The following is a 6,000-nucleotide window of genomic DNA, read 5'->3' as shown; positions in this document are numbered from 1 at the left end:
ATCTGATAAAATACAAAATAAATGATTATGAATAAATGTTCTTTATGTTTCTAGTTGTCGATAAACAACTTGCAAGAAAGTGAACTTTAATCATAATTCTGATAATACACAAATTAAATGATTTTGAATAAATGTTTTTTATGTTTCTAGTTGTCGATAAGCAACTTGCAAGAAAGAGAACTTTAATCATAAATCTGATAAAATACAAAATAAATGATTATGAATAAATGTTCTTTATGTTTCTAGTTGTCGATAGACAACTTGCAAGAAAGTGAACTTTAATCATAATTCTGATAATACACAAATTAAATGATTTTGAATAAATGTTTTTTATGTTTCTAGTTACCGATAAGCAACTTGCAAGAAAGAGAACTTTGATCATAAATCTGATAAAATACAAAATAAGTGATTATGAATAAATGTTCTTTATGTTTCTAGTTGTCAAAAAACAACTTGTAAGAAAGTGAACTTTGATCATAAATCTGTTAAAACTCAAATTAAGTGATTATGAATAAATATTATTTATGTTATTATTTGTCGTTATTCAACTTGCAAGAAAGTGAACTTTGATCATAAATCTGATAAAACTCAAATTAAATGATTATGAATAAATGCTTCTTATGTTTCTAGTTGTCGATAAACAACTTGCAAGAAATTGAACTTTGATCATAAATCTGATAAAATACAAAATAAATGATTATGAATAAATGTTCTTTATGTTTCTAGTTGTCGATAGACAACTTGCAAGAAAGTGAACTTTAATCATAAATCTGATAAAATACAAAATAAATGATTATGAATAAATGTTTTTTTATGTTTCTAGTTACCGATAAGCAACTTGCAAGAAAGAGAACTTTGATCATAAATCTGATAAAATACAAAATAAATGATTATGAATAAATGTTCTTTATGTTTCTAGTTGTCGATAAACAACTTGCAAGAAATTGAACTTTGATCATAAATCTGATAAAATACAAAATAAATGATTATGAATAAATGTTCTTTATGTTTCTAGTTGTCGATAGACAACTTGCAAGAAAGTGAACTTTAATCATAAATCTGATAAAATACAAAATAAATGATTATGAATAAATGTTTTTTTATGTTTCTAGTTACCGATAAGCAACTTGCAAGAAAGAGAACTTTGATCATAAATCTGATAAAATACAAAATAAGTGATTATGAATAAATGTTCTTTATGTTTCTAGTTGTCAAAAAACAACTTGTAAGAAAGTGAACTTTGAACTTTTAATCATAATTCTGATAATACACAAATTAAATGATTTTGAATAAATGTTTTTTATGTTTCTAGTTGTCGATAAGCCACTTGCAAGAAAGAGAACTTTGATCATAAATCTGATAAAATACAAAATAAGTGATTATGAATAAATGTTCTTTATGTTTCTAGTTGTCGATAGACAACTTGCAAGAAAGTGAACTTTAATCATAATTCTGATAATACACAAATTAAATGATTTTGAATAAATGTTTTTTATGTTTCTAGTTGTCGATAAGCAACTTGCAAGAAAGAGAACTTTGATCATAAATCTGATAAAATACAAAATAAGTGATTATGAATAAATGTTCTTTATGTTTCTAGTTGTCAAAAAACAACATGCAAGAAAGTGAACTTTGATCATAAATCTGATAAAATACAAAATAAATGATTATGAATAAATGTTCTTTATGTTTTTATTTGTCGTTATTCAACTTGCAAGAAAGTAAACTTTGATCTTAAATCTGATAAAATACAAATTAAATGATTATGAATAAATGTTCTTAAAGTTTCTAGTTGTCGATAAACAACTTGCAAGAAAGTGAACTTTGATCATAAATATGATAAAGTACAAAATAAATCATTATGAATAAATATTCTTTATGTTTCTAGTTGTCAAAAAACAACTAAAAAATAAATGATTATGAATAAATATTTTTTATGTTTCTAGTTGTCGATAAACAACTTGCAAGAAAGTGGCGTTGCTCATAAAATTGATAAAATACAAAATAAATGATTATGAATAAATGTTCTTTATATTTCTATTGTCGATAAACAACTAGCAAGAAAGTGAACTTTAATCATAAATCTCATAAAACTCAAGTTAAATGATTATGAATAAAAGTTTTTTACGTGTCTAGTTGTCGATAAACAACCTGCAAGAAAGTGAACTTTGATCATAAATCTGTTAAAATACAAAATAAATGATTATGAATAAATATTCTATATGTTTTTACTTATCGTTATTTAACTTGCAAAAAAGTAAACTTTGATCATAAATCTCATAAAATACAAAATAAATGATTATATATAAATGTTCTTTAAGTTTCTAGTTGTCGATAAACAACTTGCACGAAAGTGAACTTTGATTATAAATCTGATAAAATACAAAATAAATGATTATGAATAAATGTTCTTTAAGTTTCTAGTTGTCGATAAACAACCTGCAAGAAAGTGAACTTTGATCATAAATCTGTTAAAATACAAAATAAATGATTATGAATAAATATTCTATATGTTTTTACTTATCGTTATTTAACTTGCAAGAAAGTAAACTTTGATCATAAATCTGATAAAATACAAAATAAATGATTATATATAAATGTTCTTTAAGTTTCTAGATGTCGATAAACAACTTGCACGAAAGTGAACTTTGATCATTATTCTGATAAATCTCAAATTAAATGATTATGAATAAATGCTTTTTATGTTTCTAGTTGTCGATAAACAACTTGCAAGAAATTGAACTTTGATCATAAATCTGATAAAATACAAAATAAATGATTATGAATAAATGTTCTTTATGTTTCTAGTTGTCGATAGACAACTTGCAAGAAAGTGAACTTTTATCATAAATCTGATAATACACAAATTAAATGATTTTGAATAAATGTTTTTTATGTTTCTAGTTACCGATGAGCAACTTTCAAGAAAGAGAACTTTGATCATAAATCTGATAAAATACAAAATAAGTGATTATGAATAAATGTTCTTTATGTTTCTAGTTGTCGATAGACAACTTGCAAGAAAGTGAACTTTTATCATAAATCTGATAATACACAAATTAAATGATTATGAATAAATGCTTTTTATGTTTCTAGTTGTCGATAAACAACTTGCAAGAAATTGAACTTTGATCATAAATTTGATAAAATACAAAATAAATGATTATGAATAAATGTTCTTTATGTTTCTAGTTGTCGATAAACAACTTGCAAGAAAGTGAACTTTAATCATAATTCTGATAATACACAAATTAAATGATTTTGAATAAATGTTTTTTATATTTCTAGTTGTCGATAAGCAGCTTGCAAGAAATTGAACTTTGATCAAAATTCTGATAATACACAAATTAAATGAGTTTGAATAAATGTTTTTTATGTTTCTAGTTGTCGATAAGCAACTTGCAAGAAAGAGAACTTTGATCATAAATTTGATAAAATACAAATTAAATGATTATGAATAAATGTTTTTTATATTTCTAGTTGTCGATAAACAACTAGCAAGAAAGTGAACTTTAATCATAAATCTGATAAAATACAAAATAAATGATTATGAATAAATGTTCTTAAAGTTTCTAGTTGTCGATAAACAACTTGCAAGAAAGTGAACTTTGATCATAAATCTGATAAAGTACAAAATAAATGATTATGAATAAATATTCTTTAAATTTTTATTTGTCGTTATTCAACATGCAAGAAAGTGAACTTTGATCATAAATCTGATAAAACTCAAATTAAATGTTTCTAGGTGTCGATAAACAACTTGCAAGAAAGTGAACTTTGATCATAAATCTGATAAAATACAAAATAAATGATTATGAATAAATGTTCTTTATGTTTTTATTTGTCGTTATTCAACTTGCAAGAAAGTGAACTTTGATCACAAATCTGATAAAACTCAAATTATATGATTATGAATAAAAGTTCTTTACATTTCTAGTTGTCGATAAGCAACTTGCAAGAAAGTGAACTTTGATTATAAATCTGATAAAATACAAAATAAATGATTATGAATAAATGTTCTTTAATTTTCTAGTTGTCGATAAACAACTTGCAAGAAAGTGAACTTTGATCATAAATCTGATAAAGTACAAAATAAATGATTATGAATAAATGTTCTTTATGTTTTTATTTGTCGTCTTTCAACTTGCAAGAAAGTGAACTTTGATCATAAATCTGATAAAACTCAAATTAAATGATTATGAATAAATGTTCTTTATGTTTCTAGTGGTCGATAAACAACTTGCAAGAAAGTGAACTTTGATCATAAATATGTTAAAATACAAAATAAATGATTATGAATAAATGTTCTTTATGTTTTTATTTGTCGTTATTCAACTTGTAAGAAAGTGGACTTTGATCACAAATCTGATAAAACTCAAATTAAATGATTATGAATAAATGCTGTTTGTGTTTCTAGTTGTCGATAAACAACTTGCAAGAAATTGAACTTTGATCATAAATCTGATAAAATACAAAATAAATGATTATGAATAAATGTTCTTTATGTTTCTAGTTGTCGATAAACAACTTGCAAGAAAGTGAACTTTAATCATAATTCTGATAATACACAAATTAAATGATTTTGAATAAATGTTTTTTATGTTTCTAGTTGTCGATAAGCAACTTGCAAGAAAGAGAACTTTTATCATAAATGTGATAAAATACAAAATAAGTGATTATGAATAAATATTCTTTATGCTTCTAGTTGTCAAAAAACAACTAGCAAGAAAGTGAACTTTAATCATAAATCTGATAAAATACAAAATAAATGATTATGAATAAATGTTCTTAAAGTTTCTAGTTGTCGATAAACAACTTGCAAGAAAGTGAACTTTGATCATAAATCTGATAAAGTACAAAATAAATGATTATGAATAAATATTCTTTAAATTTTTATTTGTCGTTATTCAACATGCAAGAAAGTGAACTTTGATCATAAATCTGATAAAACTCAAATTAAATGTTTCTAGGTGTCGATAAACAACTTGCAAGAAAGTGAACTTTGATCATAAATCTGATAAAATACAAAATAAATGATTATGAATAAATGTTCTTTATGTTTTTATTTGTCGTTATTCAACTTGCAAGAAAGTGAACTTTGATCACAAATCTGATAAAACTCAAATTATATGATTATGAATAAAAGTTCTTTACATTTCTAGTTGTCGATAAGCAACTTGCAAGAAAGTGAACTTTGATTATAAATCTGATAAAATACAAAATAAATGATTATGAATAAATGTTCTTTAATTTTCTAGTTGTCGATAAACAACTTGCAAGAAAGTGAACTTTGATCATAAATCTGATAAAATACAAAATAAATGATTATGAATAAATGTTCTTTATGTTTCTAGTTGTCGATAGACAACTTGCAAGAAAGTGAACTTTGATCATAAATCTGATAAAATACAAAATAAATGATTATGAATAAATGTTCTATATGTTTTTACTTATCGTTATTTAACTTGCAAGAAAGTAAACTTTGATCATAAATCTGATAAAATACAAAATAAATGATTATATATAAATGTTCTTTAAGTTTCTAGATGTCGATAAACAACTTGCACGAAAGTGAACTTTGATCATTATTCTGATAAATCTCAAATTAAATGATTATGAATAAATGCTTTTTATGTTTCTAGTTGTCGATAAACAACTTGCAAGAAATTGAACTTTGATCATAAATCTGATAAAATACAAAATAAATGATTATGAATAAATGTTCTTTATGTTTCTAGTTGTCGATAGACAACTTGCAAGAAAGTGAACTTTTATCATAAATCTGATAATACACAAATTAAATGATTTTGAATAAATGTTTTTTATGTTTCTAGTTACCGATGAGCAACTTTCAAGAAAGAGAACTTTGATCATAAATCTGATAAAATACAAAATAAGTGATTATGAATAAATGTTCTTTATGTTTCTAGTTGTCGATAGACAACTTGCAAGAAAGTGAACTTTTATCATAAATCTGATAATACACAAATTAAATGATTA

Source organism: Zeugodacus cucurbitae, chromosome 6, assembly GCF_028554725.1.
Source record: "Zeugodacus cucurbitae isolate PBARC_wt_2022May chromosome 6, idZeuCucr1.2, whole genome shotgun sequence".
NCBI classification, from domain to species: Eukaryota; Metazoa; Arthropoda; class Insecta; order Diptera; family Tephritidae; genus Zeugodacus; species Zeugodacus cucurbitae.
This window is presented reverse-complemented; position numbering follows the sequence as displayed.